This window comes from Lipophrys pholis, assembly GCF_963383615.2.
Source record: "Lipophrys pholis genome assembly, chromosome: 22".
Taxonomy (NCBI): domain Eukaryota; kingdom Metazoa; phylum Chordata; class Actinopteri; order Blenniiformes; family Blenniidae; genus Lipophrys; species Lipophrys pholis.
Window position 1 is genome coordinate 4377751 of NC_137644.1, and position 23167 is coordinate 4400917.

Sequence of the window (23167 nt, forward strand, 5' to 3'; positions counted from 1 at the left end):
CAGCAGCAGCAGCAGGAAGAGCAGCAGGAGCAGCAGCAGGAGCAGCAGCAGCAGCAGGAGGAGCAGGAGGAGCAGTAGTCTCCGTGCAGACTCCAGTCCAGTGATCCAGTCCTGGCTCCGCCGCATGCCGCCGCCGCGCTCCGATTGGCCGCAGTCCGCTTTGTGAGGAAGAAAGAGCCGCTGTGTGGAGGCCGAGGACTCAGACTCCAGCAGGACCCGCTCGGCTCGGGATTACCGGAGGAAGCGTCTGGAGCCGCCGGACTGTGTGGAGGCTTCTGGAAGTGTCGGAGCCCCGCAGCGCTCCGTGTCTGCCTGGAGGCCGCGGCTCTGCCTCCTCTCCCCGCTGCGTGCCGCCTCGGAGCGGCTCTCTCTGACCGGCAGCTCGGCAGCCTGCTGTCGGATTCCGGCGGGCAGCGGGCGGCTCGGCCGCCTCGGAGTGTCCGGCGCTCGGGCTCAGGCTGGGCTTCATGGCCGGAGCGCGGCGGAGCGCCGGGTGTCTTGTTGCGCAGCGAAAACAGCTGAGCGGGGCGGCCGTCAGACAGCAGCCCGCAGCCGGCTGCATGGCTCCGGGTCGCTGTGGGTCCAGTCTGGAAGCAGCAGTTTGAAGCGTCTTCAGCAGGTGAGTGCAGCCGCGTCTCGGGCTCCTCTAGCCTGGTTCCCCAGCTCCTCCGGTCGGCTCCTCGGCTACTCCAGCCGGGGTACCCCGGCTCCTCCGGCCGGGCTCCTCCAGGATGGAGCCCCGTCCAGGGCTGCTCCACCGGCCGCAGTGAGGCTCCTCCGCTCCCTGCTGCGTAATGTTTTCCTCCAGTTCCAACAACCTGGACACCCCAGTAAGGCCCGCAGATCAGTTTATAAGCTCTTATTATTGCGGATCAAACGCTTAAAATCGCTTAAATTCTGTTAATCACCAATTTAAGTTAGTTACACACCATAAAAACATCCAAATGTAATTCTATAAATAGCAGCTGCGCATTAAAAAAAAAAAATCAGTGCTACAGTTCCAACAACAGGTTATCATAACAGTAATAATGATATTAAAAATAGCTAATATTATTATTATGATGATGATTAATCCTAATTTCTACAAGCAGAGTACAGATTCCAGCCGGCGCTGATACAAACATGTCGCTCATTTATCTGAATGTATCACTTACCATGGACACTTCACTAAAGACTGAATCATGTCTCTCCATGGCTCCACGTCCCTCCATGTCAACAAGTTGGACAAATCACATGAAGTCCTGCTGCTCTGGATTATTCCTGTTTCCCTTCATTAGTTCAACATGACTTTGTATTCTGAATGAACCTGGTCCAAAAAGAAAAAGGGCACTGTGATTTTAATTGGAAAGACATCAGCATCCAGGTTTAGTGTCTATTTAACACACACACACACACACACACACACACACACACACACACACACACACACACACACACACACACACACACACACACACACACACACACACACACACACACACACAGTGAGAACATGTAAAGTCCACTCAGGACGACTTTATAAGGGACATTACTTCCACTCTCAGATTAACTTGTTTCAGGTTTTTTTTAATAAGCCTGCATTTATAAAGCATATACAGCATTATACATTAAATTTAATTTCTCCGTTGATCCCGCTGGGAGTTCCTGTGTCCAGTTTGGACGCGGAGGTCAGATGATGGCCGGTGGTCCTGAAGGCAGTTCAGCCTCAATCCAAGAGGTTAAATTTATCTCCTTGAATGAACAAAGAGTGAGATTGGGTCCCAGCAGACATCAGAAGAGACTCTTGGTCTTCCATTCAGTCCGTTTTCTCTCCCGTCAGCTCCTGATAGCACTTCTATTGATTATTGACTCAGATCAGCGTTTGATCACGGTGTCAAATAACATGAGAGCACATATTGACAGTGCGCTTTCAGCGTGGATCTACAACCGATTGTTACCTTCATCATCAGCCTGGAGAGGAATAATCCTGCAATAACTCTTCTCAACACTCAAACTAAATGTTTGAAGTTTTCAACAATTCCACCAGTTTGAACTCTGCTGATATTGAAGGCTCTCTGCCCCCTGCAGGACTCTGGAGGTTAGCATTTAGCATGTAGCATTGTCCCTGCAGGACTCTGGAGGTTAGCATGTAGCATTGTCCCTGCAGGACTCTGGAGGTTAGCGTGTAGCATGTAGCATTGTCCCTGCAGGACTCTGGAGATTAGCATGTAGCATTGTCCCTGCAGGACTCTGGAGGTTAGCATGTAGCATTGTCCCTGCAGGACTCTGGAGGTCAGCGTGTAGCATATAGCATTGTCCCTGCAGGACTCTGGAGGTTAGTGTGTAGCATGTAGCATTGTCCCTGCAGGACTCTGGAGGTTAGCATGTAGCATTGTCCCTGCAGGACTCTGGAGGTTAGCGTGTAGCATGTAGCATTTTCCCTGCAGGACTCTGGAGGTTAGCGTGTAGCATGTAGCATTTTCCCTGTAGGACTCTGGAGGTTAGCATTTAGCATGTAGCATTGTCCCTGCAGGACTCTGAAGGTTAGCATGTAGCATTCCCTGCAGGACTCTAGAAGTTAGCATGTAGCATTGTCCCTGCAGGACTCTGGAGGTTAGCGTGTAGCATGTAGCATTTTCCCTGCAGGACTCTGGAGGTTAGCATTTAGCATGTAGCATTGACCCTGCAGGACTCTGAAGGTTAGCATGTAGCATTGTCCCTGCAGGACTCTGAAGGTTAGCATGTAGCATTCCCTGCAGGACTCTGGAAGTTAGCATGTAGCATTTAGCATTGTCCTGACAACGTGCATTCAGACTCAACATCTTCCAGAAACTCCAAGAAGCTGTTTTTGTCAGAAGCTCCCACTTGGATCAAAGGAGAATGAAAATGTGTTTTTGTTGACCTGAGATGAAGCAGAAGTACTCAGAGTCGTTTGGATTAAAGTACTGTTGCCATATTTACAATTTGATTCCTCTTTCTACTGTGACTCAGACGTTTTTACTGAACTGCACTGACGTTTTGGTTCAGTCTCTTCAGATTATCTCTCATTCAACAAGAAACGACACGTTTCCTTTCATTTTACATTGAAATGCTGCAAAGTTTCATGTTTGAAATGGAAATGAAGTCACTGAGCAGATTTGTTGTTCTTCACAGATCTGGAAGTAAGAGATTACAAGTTCATTTGATATCACTTTAAAAAAATATTCTTTTAACACATTGCATGTATGCTTCTTTAGAAAATTTATTATTAAAAAACTAATTTTAAATTTAAAAAAATTAAAACATAAAGAGCTGAGATATCGGTGCTGCTGCAGTGAAAGATAGCAAGCTGGCATTCGCCTCAAAGCCACGCTGTCCCTGTGAGTTTGTAAAAATACCCAGAATGCAGCGGCAGGAGAAGTTTTCTGGACATTTCACTGTATTTTCATTTCATTTCAAGTTTCATTATTATTGGCTTTATGTTGAGATCGGCGTCATTTTCTGTAGTAACTGTTTGATTTTGTGAGAAACTTTGCATCCGTCTTATTTCACATGTTTTTGCTTAAAAAAAAAAAAAAAACACTGCAGAAATTCTCAGTTTCAAAGATTGGACCAATTTTTAAGAAAGTCTCTTCCTCTGAGCCTGGTTCTGCAAGTTTCACCTCTAAGACTGGTTCTGCAGGTTTCTCCTCATGACTTAGTTCTGCAAGTTTTACCTCTAAGACTAGTTCTGCAGGTTTGTCCTCCCCTGAGTCTGGTTCTGCAGATTTCTCCTCATGGCCTGGTTCTGCAGGTTTCTCCTCCCCTGAGTCTGGTTCTGCAGGTTTATCCTCATGGCCTGGTTCTGCAGGTTTCTTCCATTTAAAAAGGGGAGGGTTTCTTTTCCATTTGCTCGTGTGGAATTGATGGTTTTTCTCGGTAAACGTGCCTTGAAACAACCGTTGTAATCGGCGCTATACAAATAAAGTTGAATTGAATCAAGACTCCATCCAGACGTGGAACATTTTCCGATGCATGTTTCTTTTTAGACTAAATGGTTATATGAGACACATTGTCCCGGTCCCCTGTCCATGAAAGCTCCTCCACAGCTCATTTGTTCATCACGTCCCTGTTTCTTCCTGGAAACTCTGTTAGTGGCAGAGCGTCCATCTTGAAGCTGGAGCAGGAATAATGCAGAGCGACATCAGCAAATCCATCTGTTGAACTTCAGGCCAAGAAACGCTTTTGAATTTTATTTGACAGGATCTGAAGGAAATATTATCGAGCGAGAGACTCCTCTTCCTGGCGTGTGCTCAGACTGGCTGGAGTGTGGAACTGACCGCCAGCAGCGATTGGATACTGGGAATGTCAATCAAAACTTTAACACACACCTGCTGGGATTATGACCTGAAGCTAAATTAGCATCAGCGCTACCTCCCACCATCAAAAGTGCATATTAAAGGTAACGCCCTGTTGGGTGGAAAGATTAGGGATGGTACAATGAAACCTCTGCTTTAAACCACCGATGATGATGATGATGATGATGATGATAGAGAAGCACTGTCCACGCCAACATACATCCTCACAGCTCCGTCATATCAGTGGGCAAATGGTGATCTGAACAATGAAGGGGTTTGTTTGGGACTGTGTAGGACGTCTCGGTGTCCCATGAGGGACTCTGAAGTCCTGGACTGTGTTCGTCTCCTTGTGGAGAAACAACATGACTGATTGATTCTGTGTTTAAGTTCTACTTAAAGCATTCTGCAGTTTTACATTTCCTTTATGTCCGAACTGTCTTATTTGTGTTTTAAATATGTTTTGTATTTTATTGTTTGGGGCCTTGTCAAAGTGAAATTTCTGTCACTGCTTGGGACAGATAATTCTGTCCTGTCCTGTCCTGTCTGCACATACCTGTCGTTGCATTATGAAAAACAGTGCTCCCACTGGTGGCCTGGCATGCAAACAACAACATTTTCAATATTTCGAGCTGTCCAGTGTGTCTGGAAGTCTTTATTGTTGATATTGCTGGTTTTCCAACAGATTCTTCTCATGTGAACCGGGACTGAGTCGGTGGTGTTGATCGAGGACATCAGTGAGGTCATCGCTGAGGGCCTTGGACATTTATCTACCTTGAAGGTGTCAAAATTGCACATTAAAAAAAAATCTAACGACTTCCTGGAATCTCGAGCCAAAATATACCACACGCTTTAATAAAATATCACTGTCCTGAAATGAAGCGTTTACGTATAAATACATCAGATTCCTCTCGCTTTCCATTTTTATGTCATTTGTCTTCTTGATCTGCAGAAATCTTTGACTATATAAACTGGGATTTTAACCTGTGACTTAATGATGAAACTCATAATTGGAACGTAATGTGAAATAAAGGTTTCCCAGCATCACTCATGTTCCTCACTACGACACGGCGCCAATGACCTGTGTCTTAACGCTCAGGTTGTCTGTAATGAAATAATTACATTTCAGTGCCAGTAACCACATTAGTGGGCAGTGATGGCGTGAGGCCCGCTCCGGCGTGTTTCCGTGGTGTTGATCTAATAGCAGAGGCTCACGTCTTCGTGAGCTTCTCCGCTAATGAGGTTGATTTCAGTGACTTCCAGAACAGGAACGGGGAACATGCTGCGTCCTCGGAGCTCCGCTGGCCTTCCCGTCCCTTCGTCTCAGTTTGTTTGTCTGCTGACGTTCAAATTACGTTCTCAATGAGCAGCACGGCATGAGTGGAATATTAAAAACAATATATAAATATCAAACTAAATCCAGTCAGTACAAGTAGATTTCATACTAAATTAATTTTTTTTGCAGTTCTATGAGTGAAGAGTCGTTGTGCTGTGTGGCCCCACTCTAATGGGCGTCCTGCTGTTGGAGGTGAAGGAGGACAGCGGCTGCAGCTCTCACTCTCTACAGTGTCTTTATCATTTTCCACTCGGTCAGGCAGTGGTGCTGCCGTGACCGGGCGACTCTGACGAAGGCTCTGACTTTCCTGGTGCAGCAGGTCCTCTAATCTGATTACCTGCAGATTATCCTCTGGGATGTTTGGGTGTGCTGGAGAGTGAAGTGCAGACAGGATCCATACTGACCGACTCAGGATTGGCTTCGTTAATGTCCTGGAGCAGCTCACCAGCGCCCTCTCCAGCAGGGGACGGCTCCGGCGTGGTCGGAGCTTTGCTGTGGTGTTGATGGTGCTGGTCACAACCTGACTGACGAGAACTCTGAGGAACTTGATGAGCAGCACAGTCTGCGCTCACTCACCACCGACAGCTGAGGAACAAATGACGTCTTTAAGACATCTTCAGGGAGGCCAGAATGAACGTTTTTTTTGGACGTCTTTCCTGGACATCGCATGGACATCCTGTCTGGACGTCCTAACAAGACCTCTGGATGACGTGATGCAATGGAAAAAATTTAATTAAATTGACCTGGGATTGAATCCAAACCTCTTTCATGACGGGTACGATTCCCAACCACGAGACCAACAGTGCACTTGTGCTCATGTCAATTCTGACAATACATTTGTAAGCATGTCATTTATATATATGACAAGCTTAAAATAGTACTTTGAACCGATGTTATCGAGGGCACACGCTTCGTCACAATGTGTGTGTGTGTGTGTGTGTGTGTGTGTGTGTGTGTGTGTGTGTGTGTGTGTGTGTGTGTGTGTGTGTGTGTGTGTGTGTGTGTGTGTGTGTGTGTGTGTGTGTGTGTGTGTGTGTGTGTGTGTGTGTGTGTGTGTGTGTGTGTGTGTGTGTGTGTGTGTGTGTGTGTGTGTGTGTGTGTGTGTGTGTGTGTGTCCTAGTTGGACATTTCTTTGATGTCCTGCCAGGTTTCAGGCCCTCCGTCCACAGCCTGCTTCTTGGAGCAGTGCTTTGCTTTCCTCATGCATTTCGTCGCCACAGTTCATCCACAGTTTACGCTGTAGTAACGGCGTATTGTTGCACTTTCCCTACAGTTGGATCTGTATGGTTCTTGTATTGTTCCTGTAGCCTGTCCACCGCCACCCTGGCTGGACTCTGATCGTGCCTGTTGTTGGAAAACAGGCGGCTGTGGTCTGACCGGTTGAAATTGATGATTTGAGAAGCTTTGATATGTTGCAGTGGGCCTGCTCCAAAGTATTGTGTCCTCAGGTCATGAAGTCTCTAAACTGATTAAAATTGTGCAGGAAGGTGTTCTGGATGCTGTAAAAGCCCCCTGCTGTGATAAACACACTGTCCAACCTTCTGCAATCGGTGGATGGAATTCTGAAGGCCGGCCGAGTTCATCGTTAGCTTGTAAGCGCTGTTGGCCGATGAAACGATCTGCATGTGTTGAAACCTTCAGGGAGCAAAACACCTCTACGTGGCAATGAACCATGTTTACACACACACACACACACACACACACACACACACACACACACACCGCTGGTCCGTGGTGATAGCTGCTCGTTTGGGCTCTGTAGACAGTCAGGCCTGCCGTCTGGGACGTTGGGCCGGCTTTCAGTGAAAAAGAAAACACGTGTGCTGACCGTGTGCACCCCTCGTCTCGGTTCGTCGATCATGTTGACAATAGGCCGGCCGTTTGCCATGAGCGGGCTTGGCAGAGACGGTCAGTCTGGTGAGCTCTTTAGCCGAGAGTGATGCCTCGCTTCCTCTCCAGCCTCCACCTGCGTGCTGGCTGGTTGTCCACCGAGTGCGCCACATTAACAGTTTTGTCCTTCAAGTACTCGCATTGTGCTGCTGGTTGTAGGAGGTTGAAGTTAATCCAGGTAGGAAAGAGAAAGTAGAAGGACAAGCTCCATCTAGACAGAGAGAGGTTCAGGATGTCTGCAGGCCGCCTCTCCTTCAGTCTGGAGTGTGAATGATCGTAGCCCATCGTGCTGTTGATCTGCGTCAGTCTCTGCAAAGTGATGCAGCTAAATAAAAAATAAGGTGGGAATTCCCCAGACAGAGGCTGATGTGGTGCATCCATTGCAGCCCTGTTTCAAGTCATTATGTCCAAGCTGCTCTTCAGCTCCTTCTGCACTAAAGAGTTAAGGCTGTGCGAGTGTTTCCTTCTCCGTGTCTCGTGTGGCAGCGCTGGACTTTCTTCAGGACGAACGGTCTCCCTGCAGAGCCTCATGAACTGATCACTTCATTCGATGCCATTGCTGTATCGACCAGCGACCAATGAAATGCATCATGGAGCATAAAGAAACAACAAGTAGGAAAAAGATGCATGGAAATATGGGAGTGTTGCGTTAGATCTTTTTTTACCTGTACAGTACTTGTTCTAAAGTGATGGTTCCCGACTGTTTGTCTACCTTCAAGCCCCTGCAGAAAGGAGCTTTCTTTTCTTCTAAAGCCTTCGCATGTAAACACACGTTTCCCAGATCGGATCCACATTCTGCAAAGTTTGTTATCCTGGTTTCTTTTCTGATTTTCACTGCTTGTTTTTGCTGTTGAATGTCTGAAATGCTCAGAAGATATCAGAATGCCATTGGAAATGAATGAACTGGCTCTGGGGTCGGCAACCTTCAACACGCAGAGAGCCATTTGGACTCGTTTGGTGTGGCTGCAGGCACCGGGTCGTCCAGGACTGGTGTGGCTGCTGGCACCGGGTCGTCCAGGACTGGTGTCAAGGAATCTCTCCAAAGCTGGATCGTTTCCTCTGGATACAAGGCGGTCCGATGAGGTGGTGCTTGAGGCCCAGACCGCTGCGTTCTCATGGACACTTGGTGGACTTTAGAGATATAGAGCTTTTTATTCCTCCAACACCCTCGGCATGCTTTCATCAGTCACATTCACACTCTGAATGCTGGATTCTGAGCTGAACCTGAATCTGAGCAACACAAGGTTCAGCATTTTGCCAGGGGGACCAGGGGGGATGGGTATTGACGCTGATCTAGAAATCTGAAGACGGCCCACTCTTAAGATCTCAGCTCAGTGTAATTGTATTGTTTGCAGCCAGTTGCCAGAATTGCTAAAAATTGATCGTTGAATTTAAAGTTTCATAATCGATTAGTTGTGCTGTGATGAATCTGTCGTCTGATGCTCAACATGACCGTCACTGACAGGCAGTGTCACTCCACCAACGTTTTCAAGCTGTTGTTACAGTTGTCGTGAGCTCTGCTGTTCCACTTGAGAACATCTAAATAATCCGCTGACGTGCTGCGGGATTCGTACCTTCCAGAGTCGGGCTGGTTTTGGCCCACCAGCCACGTGTTTGACATGTTTGGCGTTGATGTTTGTTAGGCCCTTGTTAGAGTACGAAAACTGTGCGAAGCCGTGCAGAATGAGCAGTCGCTGTCAGAAAATCAGTCAAATGTAAACATGGAACACTGCCCTTAACACTTAAGCACAACTGAAGTCTTGCGCAAAGTTTTATTCCAGCGTCTGAAACCAGAACGTCACATTGACAAGCCTGAACACAGAAACAAGAAACTAAACTGCAGGCGCACTGAATGTCAGCTCTGACCATGATAATTCATTCAAACCATAAGTCGTTCCAGCAGCATTACTTTCTAAAAATGAAATCTTCTCTTATGGTTTTATTGCTGGTTTGCTTGTTTCTCCAGTGTCCAGTCTGACCAGGTAAAGTTTGAGAGGATTGTGTCACGTGTGCAGCTGTTGTTACACTCATGGTTTTGCATGAAATAATTAAAAAAAGAACTGAGTTGCTTCTGTTAACGGGTGTGGAAGGCTTTTAATAGCAGCTTTCTGTTGTCATCTCATGGTACCGCATGTCTGGAGAAGCACACAACCTGCCAAACATTTTCTCCCGGCAAATTTCAAGCTGAGCAACACTAAAAGCTCTATAATACTTAGGCTGGACCGGATTATCTAGAACACCCGGTTGCTGTGGTGTCTGGATATTAATTTGGATATGTGATTAATCGCCTCCTCCCCGCAGCGCCGCGCTGCGCTGTGACTCCTCTCGGTGTGCACAGACACGTTTTAACTACACGGCCTAATGAGCGGACGGCCTCTTCACGGCGCCGCCGCGCTGTGATTCCTCCTGGGGAGTCAAACTCACGATACATGGCCCCATTCATTCTTTCCTTTTACGCGGATCAGTCGCCCTGGTCCCTTTGCAGAAAAGCAGCCCCAAAGCATGATGTTTCCACCCCCATGCTTCACAGGAGGTATGGTGTTCTTTGGACGCAACTCGGCATTCTTTCTCCTCCAAACACGACGAGTTGAGTTTTTACCAAAAAGTTCTATTTTGGTTTCATCTGACCATATGGGATTCTCCCAATCCTCTTCTGGATCATCCAAATGCTCTCGAGCAAACTTCAGACGGGCCTGGACATGACCTGGCTTAAGCAGGGGGACACGTCTGGCACTGCAGGATGTGAGTCCCTGGCGGCGTGGTGTATTACTGATGGTAACCTTTGTTACTTTGGTCCCAGCTCTCTGCAGGTCATTCACTAGGTCCCCCCGTGTGGTTCTAGGATTTCTGCTCACCGTTCTTGTGATCATGTTGACCCCACGGGGGTGAGAACTTGCGTGGAGCCCCGGATCGAGGGAGATTATCAGTGGTCTTGTATGTCTTCCATTTTCTAATAATTGCACCCACAGTTGCTTTCTTCACACCGAGCTGCTTACCTGTTGCAGATTCAGGCTTCCCAGTCTGGTGCAGGTCTACAATTTTTGTTTGTGGTGTCCTTTGACAGCTCTCTGGTCTTGTCCATAGTGGTGTTTGGAGTGTGACTGTTTGAGGTTGTGGACAGGTGTCTTTTATACTGATAACCAGTTCTAACAGGTGCCATTAATACAGGTAATGAGTGGAAGACAGAGGAGCCTCTTAAAGAAGAAGTTACAGGTCTGTGAGAGCCAGAAATCCTGGTTGTTTGTAGGTGACCAGATATTTATTTTACCAATTTATTCATAAAAAGTCCTACAATGTGATTTCCTGGATTCTTTCCCCCCATTCTGTCTCTCATAGTTGAGGTGATGAAAATTGCAGGCCTCATCTTTTTAAGTGGGAGAATTTGCACAATTGGTGGCTGACTAAATACTTATTTGCCCCACTGTACTTAAAATCAGCCCCTCTTCTCATTTCCAATCGTTTCTTTGTACAGAACGACGAGTTGATTGAGCTGTTCAAAGACCTGAGAGCGTCACGTCAAACTCAACACGATATTTCCTCCTATAAATGCTGCTAGATTTCATCATTCTGTTAATGTGTTCAAGACCTCCAGTACCAGAGTCGGTAAAGCAGCCCCACACCATGATAATGCCTCCACCATGCTCGGCATAGGGCTTGCTGGACTTTCTGAAAGCCATTCTGTCCAAACTGGTGCTGCGTTCCCAAAGAGGTCTGGTGTTCGAGTATTGCTCCATTATATACCATTTTCCGCTAAAAGAAATATCTATTTTAAGTGTTTTATTAATTTTTTTGGTTTTGTTTTAGCTATTCTGCCTTCGAGCAGTTTCAGGTGTTTAGTTATTTTAGTTGTTTAAGCTCTTTTTGGTGTTTTTTTTTCTCCATTTTCAGCAGTTTTACCAGATTTTAGCCGGTTTAACCACGTGAGCTATGTCCCCTCCTTGCGTGGCCCATTTGTCCTCCCTGATGAAAGATAAAGGAGCAGAGTCTCTTTGAAATGATGCCTCATGTGCAAAAGAATTCAAATGATATGAAAACAGAAGAATGGGTTATTATGGTGCTGGCAGGTTTTCATATTTGGGCTCTGCCACTCTTTTTTATTACTTAATCAAATTATTTTCTCCAGAAGACGTCACATTAAAGCACCTTCATATTTCTTCATCAGCGCTGAATCTATTGAGCAAAGGAATATTGTTGCAGTGGATTCCTCGCTGATTGGAGGTGTAATTGGTTCCTTATTGTTTCCCATTGATTGGTTTTGGTTGGTTGCAGGCGTCTGAAGACGCTTCAGTGAATCTTCACCGTGTGATCAGGAAGGTAATCAACTGATCAGAAACGTCATGGTGGTGACTTTCTGAATGTGAGCTTGTGGTCAGTCTGGTAACGTGTGACGGTTCTGACGTTCCCTTCTCATCTTCCACAGTTCCGTGGGTGTGCAGCCCGGCTCTGCCGAGGCGGATTGATCTCTGTGGAGCAGGTCTGTGGCAGTGATGCCAGATTGGGCTGTTTTTGTTTACGTCAGGCGGGGAAAAAATACATTGGGCTGGTCATTAACATTTGAGCTGCTTTTATCCACATTTGGTGAGTTTTTTAATATTGTCAAAACAGCTCTCTCTCTCTCTCTCTCTCTCTCTCTCTCTCTCTCTCTCTCTCTCTCTCTCTCTCTCTCTCTCTCTCTCTCTCTCTCTCTCTCTCTCTCTCTCTCTCTCTCTCTCTCTCTCTCTCTCTCTCTCTCTCTCTCTCTCTCTAATAAATAAATACCCTAGATAGATAAATGATTTGATTCTGACCTGGCTTCCCGTGACTGTAAATAGTTCAAGTTCTCAACATTGAAGTTAATAGAAAGACGCTGATTCTGTGTAAAGGTGAAATGATATTTATGTCACATTAGCTTATTTGCACTGGGACTGATTTTGGTAACTCTAGCCCACTTACAGTATTCTATTGTCTTTGCTCGTTGAATTAAAAACTCAATCAGCTGCTGTGCGGCCAGGTTGTTGTGAGTCTTTCAGCACCACAGGTGTGGAAAGCGGCGAGGAGAAAATGGAGGGAGGGAGGGAGATGCGCTCTGTATGTGCGTAATAGTTTTGTTTTAAATTGTTTTGCATGTAGTCCTCATACAGGTCATTTGTGGTGTAAATAACGAAATATATGAGTCCTACATGACTTTAAAGTGCACATTTTTACGTGCAGTTGGCATTATTACTAATCAGGGCCTGGCGCTAGGATGCCAGAGGTTCATTGTGCAGTTTGTTTAGGTTGATTTACTGCACTCTTGTAGGTTGCAATTTGCAAAAACCTATTTATCTATCATTTATATGTGGTTAATTGATGCAGATATGAAGCTCTGGGTGTGTTTTCATTTGCATGTGTTGTGATTTTGCGGGGTTTGCACCGGTGTCTGGCAACTTCGAGGTTTGGGCTGGTTTTTATTGGAATGGGCGGGTTCTAAGACGTGATTGGGCTGGAAGCTGTCAATCTGATCTGGCAACACTGGTCTGTGGCTGTGTATCGACCTGATGGTGGCTCCACCGCGCCCGGCTGGTGGCCCGGTGCAGGGCTGCAGATCGAGGTAAAGTTTTCATCACTACAGTTCAGATTAAAAGCCATTGTTACACCTTTAGTGGTTCTGCTGTTCTAGTCTCCTTTGCCATTTTAACTCTTTCATTCCTTTTTTGCTCTTTATAGTGGGTTGAAGTGATTTATTGTTTCTAATCCATTTTTTAGGAATTGCACCTGTTTTCTATATTGAAGTTAGTGGCTCTGTAAGCAAATGATGTAAGAAGTTGATAAAAAGGTTTGAGTGAGTGAGCACTACGAAGAAGATGTAGAGTTGCCAGAGGAGCTGTAGACACCGTTACGCTTAACGCCGGTGACGTACGCGGTTTTCTGGGGGCCCTTTGCGCGTGCGTACGGTGTTAATGACGGAGTCACCTGCACCCTCTGCTCCCATGCCGTTTCAAAGCATGGCTATAGCAACAAACGCACGCACGGCATCACAGCGTATGTTTAGCATGTAGCCTCGCTATTGCGTGAGCTCGTTAGCATGTAGCAGGTAGCACGCATCGGAGTTGGTGATGTCCCTGAACGCGTCACTCAGGGCTGTCAGCTCCCTGGACCAACAAGGTGGCCTGGACACACACCTACACTTGAAATGTATTCCTGAAAACGTTTGTCGACAACTGAACTTTCTTCTTGTTCCTTTGGGAGTATTCAGGGACCTTAGCCCGTGCCTTTATTTGCTTAGGTATACTGGTTTTCATGGTCCAATAACTTGTTTTTATTATTGACCGAGGGCCTAATGTAAACATCCACTGATGCAGTTACAGTGAGTCTGATCTTATTATATGTTCAACTACCAGAGTCACAACATGATGGGCAATGATTAGGAAGAAATGTTGTGACTTTACTCAACTGACTTGATAGTTTAAGATTTTTTAATTCAGTGTTTTACCTTTACTTAATGTTTGTATTAAAGCATTGCTCGTCACCCTGCGAGGCATCAGAGTGTGGAGATGTCGAGGTTCTGCCGGTTGACATATCTTCCACTGATTATAGTCCTCCACGATACCAAATAAGCCGTTTCAATAGCCTAAAACCTCCGAGCTCCCCCACTGATCCCCCGGCCTAACTTACAGTGGACCAACTCCTACGCTGTCAGAAACTCCTGGTGAGAATCCTGATACCGTCACCATAGAGGATACGAGGAACTTTAAGTGGTAACTTGTACTGGATGAGCTCGTGCGATGGGGCTGGCGGGTTACCAGTGGTTTGTATCGGTGTCACGTGGTTTGGTTTGAGTCCCCGGAGAGAGCAGAACAAACTGAAATATTTGCCTTGATGAAATCAGCTCTTTAAAAAGGTGGAGGAGAGGTGACGAACAAAGAGAAAAGACTTGTGTGTGTTTGCTTCTGCTGCTTGATGTTATCAGAGGGGACCGGGGGCAAGATTAGAGATGTTTTCTTTAATCCAACTTCCCCATGAATGCAGAAATCCTTTATTGAAGGAGCCTGTTGTACTCACCTCTGAATATGTTTGGTATTATAAAAGCAGACAGTGGGATGCTGGAGCCCTGTCACCCTGCTGTTGCGGCTTCAAAACCTTGATGTCGTTTTTATAGACAAACATCTCCTGCCTGCTGAGACGTGACTGAAGCTGGTTAAGATTTGGTCGCCGCCTCTAGCAAACTTTAATTGACCTCAAAAAGAAGAAAATGTGTGAAGGAGGTGGAGTCGCTTTGAAAAAGGTTGGTTCATGTTTATCCAGCGTTACGTCAGTGGTGTGGTTTCTAATCGAAGGGCTGATACCATCTGTATGAATTCCAATCAAAGTCTGCAGACACTTTGAGATGCAAATATTGCGAACAAAATGTTTCTCAACAATACGTCTGAAGTCTTTTAGGCCCCGTTGACACCTGGAAGCGCTGAAGCGCTCATGTTGGGCCACTAGTTGGTGCCGTTGTTAGTTTTTGTAATGAAACCACACACAGGGCTCTAAGCATTAACAATGGGAGAACACAGACATTCTCTTAGACAGAGACCAAGTTGGATTGTTATTACAGCGATTGTCAAAATAAAAGTACCAAGCCTAGGAGAATATGGACTCGGAGTCATGACACCACGGAGGAAACTTTGTTCTGATGGGCTCTACTGAGCATGTGCAGGACAGATCAGGGGCGTCATTTATAAAACATTGCGTAGGATTCCTACGAAAAATGTTCATGCGCCCAAAAGTTTTTGGATCGGTAAAACCATGCGTACGCACATCTGCACGCACTTTCCTTTAATAGATCCCAGTCCGCCTGGAAGGTCGACAGTTCAGGCCCCGCCCCCTACACGCCCACTTTCTACCATAAATGGTCAATGCGAAGTGCCTCGTCAATATTTTTGCATCTCATTCAGCCTGTTGATCGCCGGCATTTGATGCTAAATCCTGAGAGAAAAGAAGAAAAGGAATTTTACTGAGAGAGAAATAGTGATGGAGGAGGTGGAGGTCAGGAGATGATATTATTTGGTGTCACAGTAGTGGAATCACTAATAAAAGAAAATATAAGCAATCGGCAGCTCGTCACTGCTGGAAATAGTGTGAGAGTCACAGAGAGATCAGTGACTGTAGAGGTGGAGGAGAAGAATCTGATGTGAAGGTGGAGGTCAGAGGAGAGTGACATCATGGAGGAGAGTGACATCATGGAGGTCCGCACCAGAGCTCACCGCTGGACCCCAAAACGGCGTCATGGTTGTGACGACCAGCGTGTGTCAGAGTGTCGGAGAGGGAAGGAGACATTTGGATGGAGACACAGCAGACCGATAAAGTTCAGTTTTATCTGTTTATTAAATGTATAAATTAAATATTTGAACAGGGACTATGAAAAGGCTCAGTGGACTTTGTGTTTTATCCTCAGTCACCCTGCAGCTTTACGCATGGCGGCTGTCACCGCGCTATTTATGTCTTTACTCTGATTATCAATTGTGACAAAATGTGTAACAACCAGTCTAATTTCAGTCAGTTCTATCGGCTCCATCACTCTATCATGGTGCTGCTGATTCAGTAGCAATGTTCCACTAAAGAAACATCTAGAACACTGCAGCTTGGCTGTTCATCATTATGTCTGATATTTGAAGATATTGAGAGGAATCTGGTTCAATCCTCCACCTCACCATCACCACCAGGTTCCCCGTCTCCAAAATGTTTGTGCGCAAGGTTCAAAGTTTGCGTACCGGTACGCACATTCTCCCGCAAACATTCTCCCAGATCACAGACTTTGCGTGGGAAGTGGCATACGCATCTTTCAGGACCTGTTTTGTGCTCCAGCAACCTTTTATAGATGAGGCCCCTGGTTGTTTGACGGTGAATGCGTGTGGACTCTGTGAAATCAGACTAATCCGTCAAACGCAGTGAAGTGCTGAAGAAAGCGCAGACTTGAATCCTCAGACAGGTTTGTGCAGCGACGGTTGGTTTCTTCTTGGCATGGAGCCTCATTAGGAGCTTCCTCCTCCGCAGTGACGGGCTGAACACTGATGACACCGTTTCTGTTTTTAGTCTTTGGCCTACTTCGCTCCCTGTGTGTGTTTTTGGAGGAGCACAAGGACACTGCAACATGACTCAGGGAAGATTACAGTCTTCTCACATGTAATCATAGTAATGAAGAAGAGAAGGTCAAAGAAGCGGGCCGGGAATCACCCTTTCATTTTAATTCTGTACCTCTCAGTGGAGAGGGAAAAGTATTGCCTGCAAACCTACAAAGTGGAACTGCCTGATATCTGGGGAGCATACGCACTGATGTTTTCAAATATGTGATAAAAACGGGAAGGAAGGAAGGAAGGTGGAGTCGGAGGGAGACGAGGAACTAAACAGAACCCCCTGAAGATGAATGTTCTTTCCTTCTGTTTAGCCTCCAGCTCCGAGTCGGCTGTGATTAATTGCTTCATCTGGGCCACTAAAGGCCTGCGTCCTTCCCTCTGAGCAGCACTTCATCTCCAGCTGCTGCTGGGTTCCGTTGTGCTGCTGGAGGTGAGGAGAGGCTCCGCCCAGCCGGAGGGGTTGTCCTCCGCCGAGCGATATTCAACCTGTCCTCTCGGAAACTGTCCCGTCACGACCCGGAGCCGCCTCGCGCTGCCGGAGTCATTCAGGACGAAGCTTCGTCTCGTATTTAAAGCGAGGAAGGGTTCACAGCCAACGGAGTCATTAGGAGGACTGGAGTCCGCTTTGGGCCGCGAGGTTTTTCTGTTTCTTCTGGGAAACGTGAAAAAAGAGGTGGAGAGGCCTTGTGAAGTAGAAACATGCATGATTGTGCACCAAAAGTTTAATCTTTTATGTATCAAGGGAAGGACAAATTAAATGAAGAGACATTCATTAGTTTTTCAAACTTTCTAAAGAAATTACCAATATCAACTCATTTCTTCTGTCGGCTAAAAACACTTTTTAATTGCTCGTATGAAGAAGAAAAAAACACTCAGAAAAACATCCGATTTATGTGGAAGTATGTGAGACATTCTCCATAAAATACGTTGTGCTGTAGAGAAGACCGATGCATGTTGAGACTCCCTCAGAGACAAACTGATTAAAACACGTCGCTGTGCTGGCTGCTGCTCGGCTTTCAGTGACCGTGACTCCTGGAAGAAGACCCCGGTGGATTCCTCTGTGCAGCATGAAAAGCCAGGCCCGGGATTAGTGTGAATGCCCCTGGGAGAATGTCCCTTCGGTCCCTGGACTCACCGCGGCAGCGTTTTGGCTCGTCCAATCAGCTGCATGTTCACAGCCGGGAAGAAAGCCGCCTCACCCAGAGAAGAAGAGAAAAGCCACTGTGACGTGAGCCGGTGAATCTGAGGAGCACAGCGTGAATCTTTAGCGCTGACGACGTTCAGCACTGTGGCTATCCAACCTTTCATGACAACATGTCCGCTGTTTGGACGTATCTTACGCTCGAAACGCCTCAAAGCAACGCAGCAACGTGGATGTTTGCAAAGCCGCTGTACAGCGAGGCGGTCGCTCTGCAGCCAGACGTCACCGTTTTTAAAACATCAGCTCGCCGAGAAGAACGGCACTTAACCCGCCATCACAACAATGAAAAGTAGCAGGCGATTCACACCTCCGTGAAGCTGCGTCCTACTCCCTGAAAATAGTCCCAATCGTTTGTGCTGCATTGCTGGAGAATTTCCCCAGGGATTAATAAAGTGATTCTGAGGTTTTAAAGGTAGAACTAGTTTATTATGAGATGATGATGTCATGCAGACCCCCACATTGTCCAAATGGAACGAAAATAGTTTGTCCTGATTCCTTTTCTGACCTGATACTAACCTCAAGTTGTCTTTTGAGAGAATACATGCACACATTAGTACATTTCATACTTGCCTGTAGAGAGGAGTTTATTACAGCCTCATATGAAGTCAACAATAATGATAATAATGATATTTAACCCAACAGCTCTGGTATCGGAATAGTATCGGTATCGGCAGATATCCAAATTCAGGTATCGGGATCGGATCGGAAGCGAGAAAACATGAATTGGTGCATCCCGAGTTGACGGTACAAATTATTTCATACATGGTGAAAACTGGACAGAAATCAGAAGCACAAAAATTAAAGTAAAAGTTAAAATGACAGAAACATCGTCTACCTCAGTGTTTTCTCAGAAATGGTATTGTTACCCCAACACTCAAAATCACCCCACGTTTTCCAGAGGCCTGAGCTGAAGTCAAGTCCTTGTGTGCTTTGAGACCAGATCCCCCGGCCCCCGACACACTGAGCTGAAGAGAAATCCTCTTTTAGGATCAGGATCCTTCTTTCTTGACGTTGCTCTGAAGCTCCAGTGACTGTGGATCCTTCTATGTTAGCATTACTAGCTCTGAATGCTAATGAGCACTGCTAACATAACGTAACGCTCTCGATGTCTGTCCCGGAGAGGCTCGGGCCTCGCTGCGCTCTGCTCCTCCGGCAGGATGACGGGGTTGTTTTTAACCTGTTGGAACTATCGATTCTCCTGTCGAGAAGGAGTCTCTGGACTCTGCCCACCCTGGTTGCTGTAACCAGCCAGCCTGTGGCTGTAATGTCTGAAGGAAGGATGCTTGGTGCTGACCCACTCTGCTCGGGTCATTTCAGAAAGAACTCTCTCAGGCTGAATTAGAGTTCGTAACACAACATGGAGACGGGTGGCCAAACAGGAAGTGGCAGATAGCTGCTGGCATAAGAGCATTACTATCGGAGCCATCCCACGGTGTTCATGCTTCAGGCTGCAGAAATCCACAGTCCTGAGAAATGTGTACATGTTGTCATAAGTACATTACGGTAAATGGAAACTATTTCATGTCTTTGTCCTCAAACTGAAGGAAAGATGTTTGTATTTCCAGACGATTGCCTTCTAATTTTCCTGGTTTGGCCCAGTTGAGATGAGATTTGGTTGGAGGTTGGAGGGCCCGTCCTGCCCCCGGAGGCGCCACTTGGGAGAGCCAGAGGTGCTCCGGGGGCTGGGAGGGGGAACGGAAGCAGAAGTGACAGGTTTAATAAAGTCACAGTGCTCTGCAGTAAAGACTCTCCCGCCGGGGAGTTGCTCTTCTCGGGCCGAACGATGAATTCATTATGTGCCCTTTCAAATTCAAAGGGCAAAATTGGTTTCAACTATTTTCAGACTGTCAGAAATGATCCTGACTGAGGCGGGTCGTGTTCCAGAACCTCGTCATGTCGGGGACCTCAAACTCACTACTTGACCACATGACTGATCAGCGTCTGTCACTAGTTCAAAGTCTTCAGTCAAAACTGTCAAACCCGCTGAACTCGTGTCGCTGCTGAAGAACGATTCCTCCCAACGTTAATATCCGAAGCATCTTCAAGACGAGATCAAGGTCGGGTCCAGATTTTCACTTTCGTTTGTAATCTGAGAGATTTGTTGACAAAAGCGATCACTGGAATGCACAAAATAACTCTGTGATGCAAGAATGTCTTTGTAAACGGGGATGAATGAGCTTTCCATGAGCTCCACGTTCTGGCCAACACGTTCAGGCCGTGTCCGACGTCACTGCTGGTCGTAGTCTAACTTCAGTCTTTGAACATCAGAAGCAAAAATCACTGAAAATGACAACAAGCTGCTCCTCTTCTGAAACACGGTGCGAGAGTCCAGTCGGTCTTAAGCTCTATTATTTGGACGTTTCAAATCTCAAAGCACAAAGACATTAACATCATCAAATTGTATTAAAAGTCCTGAATAGTCTATTATAAATGTGTAAACATTCTGTTTTATTCCCTCAATTCGTGTTCTTGAATAATGTCTTTTTCATAATATCCTGTAAAACAAAGAAAAACGCACAAAGTACCATCAGACTTTGCAGAATCATTGTTCGACTGACTTCTTGTGTTAATGTGATGCTGTTCCACATTTAGCTCGTCATTGTTCCCTGGTGACTCGCCACTACTCAAAGCTTTGGTTTTGGTTTCAGTCGGGTTCGTGAGCATCGCTGCAGTTATTGTGTATTGAACTCCGAGCTTTTCCAGAGCGCAGGCAACCTGAACGGCACGCAACACTTCCGGTCTCTGGAGATTTTGCAAACCGCTCAGCTCTGCTGATGGACTCTGGGAATGACCTGAAGACGGTCCAGACTCCCGGCTCAGGCGTGAAGATGTTGCTATGACGGAGAGAAAATCACACTTGACACACTCCCCATTTTAACGCCTCATCAAGCATATTTAATCTTTTCTTCATGTTTCTTCCAAACTAATACTGGTAAACTGATTAAACTGTTGTGCGAAACATTGCGATGGCTTTTGCTGGTTCTACGCCTTCTTCTTTGTCGCTCCACTGTCACTAATCGTTTGATTGGAAAATAAGCAGAGAAAAAAAAAAAACCTGAATCGAACGTTGAACTCTGAAAACATGTATATTTTTATACGCGTGCTTTTTTTTGGTCATAGTCAGGTCGTGATAGTCATATTCAGTATTATGTAGTCGGTCTTTTACTGAAATACGGTGACAATTATCTACAGTGGAGGGATTTTGAGCCTGAAATGTGTGTGGTTTTGACTTTGTTTTGTTTTTTTTACACCGATTGGTTTAGAAATATTGAAAATTCCCTCTGAGGTCGAGTGTTTTAATGAGTTTCCTCTTTAGGTTTAAGGTTGATCAGTGTTTATTGGTTTATAAAATTCCCTTTTTTTTCATTTCCAGATCTGAGCGTGTACGAAAAATTATAAAGTTGTTCACACGAGGTGTGACCTTGTTTAAATTTCCACGAGGGACACAAGAAAAGCTGATTTGAAAAAGTGTTCTTGTTGTTCACGTAGGCCTCAGGTCAGTGAAGGCCCATCAGTACAATACACAGTTAAACTTTGGAATGTACCTGTTGGCTGGTATTGGTACTGAAATACAGTATATTGAGTGTATTTGTGTGTGGTTGGGTAAAGTTGCTTCCTGTGGTTGTGCATTGCTCCAGTGGAGGGTTTTATGTTTTATTGCTGCAACTTTGTTTTCATTCTGTTGATGAAAGTTCTAACGGACAGTGGTAGTTTAGGAGGACTTCCTGGTTTCGGAAGACTTCCTAGTTTTGGAGGACTTCCTGGTGTCGGAGGACATCCTGGTTTCGGAGGACTTCCTGGTTTCAGGGGACTTCCTGGTTTCAGGGGACTTCCTAGTTTTGGAGGACTTCCTGGTTTCAGGGGACTTCCTGGCTTTGGAGGACTTCCTGGTTTTGGAGGACTTTCTGGTTTTGGAGGACTGTGTTTTCCTCTGAGCTGTCACCAGCCTGACTTGCAGTTTTCTGGAGCTCTGCTGAAGGTGGAGGCAGCAGCCGCTTGACTGGTAAACTGAGCTTTTGGTAATTGGACTGACAAGTAGTTGTGGTACCGACTCCTGTGGTGGCGGACATTTATTGGTTTAGCTAACTAGTTGCACAGACCACTAGTCCCAAGTGTTTCCACGAGACAGACGATGATTATGAGCTCCAGGTTTACCTGAGTCCATCAAAAAGGGTTTGACTGAGGGACTTCACCAATGAAACATGGCGTCCATAAAGCAGACACAGTACCTGAAACTCTGATTTTGATTTGAAGTAATAAGTATGAAAACTCGAAGCAGAATCATGTTACCGCCATGGTTTTGTGGAGATGGTGTATTTAAAGTTAAGCTGGACTAACTGAAGTCAACACAAACCAACTCGCTCCGTCACAAACCACCGTCAGCTGAGCTGCAGCTCAACGGAGTTTCAGTTCCTGGATCAGAGAAGAAGTTTTACAAAGGTCGCATGTCACGTTTTCTTGTTTTGTAAAGTGTAAGCTCCTCTTCCACCTTTCCTTGAGGCTTCACCTCATTCAGGAAATAAAGTATTCCTGAGTCAAGTGTGAATTAATGAGCTCGGAGCCCTGAAGCCGGAGGCTGTTTCGCGTCCTTCGTCTTTTCCAGGTTTCCGTTTGAGACGTTTGACGCTCGTCAGAGTCGTTTGTGTCCCTGCACCGTGAAAACAAATACCATTTTCAAATGTTTTCCTGCGTGTGTACACATCCTCCCTCCACAGAGAACAATTCAATCAGCCTCTCTGCATGTTTCCCCGTGGCCCTTTTCCACCAATAAACCGCGGCGCTCGCAATCATCGCTCATCACTTTTAGTGTCAACACACAGCAATTTACTATTGAGCTGCAGATAGAAAATTCCATTTTCTATTAACTGACTGTTGAGCCATGAGGGAAGGCTTGCCATTGACAGCTCCAGCAATGGCTATAAATTGGAGGCCAGTCTGTGGATATCGCATTTCTCTTTGCCGGCGAGATTAGAAGAGCTTTGAAATGAGTCGTCGCACTTCTTCTTTCCCACATAAATATTTGTGAGTTTTGGGGAGAATTGGAGCCTTTACGGCGCGACTTGAGTTGAGTACGGTAAGGAGTCCAGTAATGCTGTCGATGCCTCATTAAACTAAAGACAGTGTTTGTGAGGAACGTCAGCAGTTATTGTCTTACTGCAGTAACTGGGGAGTCTTTAATCCCGGCTGCTCTTCTCAGAAACCAGCAGTTGCAATAACTTACATACGCAATCTTCACGGAAACGCTTCAGGATCTCCAAACTGACCCATAAAAAACAATCAAAACTAAACTAAATGCGGCCAACCGAGAAGCCGTTCTGCACGTTCTCTGAATAAACGTGAGTGGAAATTAAGGGTTTGCATCAGTCTCATT

The 23167-nt window shown here is 46.0% G+C and overlaps 1 protein-coding gene across 1 annotated transcript in view; it reads left to right on the forward strand.

Annotated features, from left to right (window-relative positions):
* Window positions 1-380: 380 nt before the first annotated feature.
* The window catches only part of large1 (LARGE xylosyl- and glucuronyltransferase 1), a 79605-nt gene continuing 56818 nt past the window's right edge, over window positions 381-23167 (forward strand). The window contains exon 1 of the mRNA XM_080492085.1: window positions 381-619. The gene's annotated coding sequence lies outside the window, so the exon portion shown is untranslated. The remainder of the gene's footprint in view (window positions 620-23167) is intronic.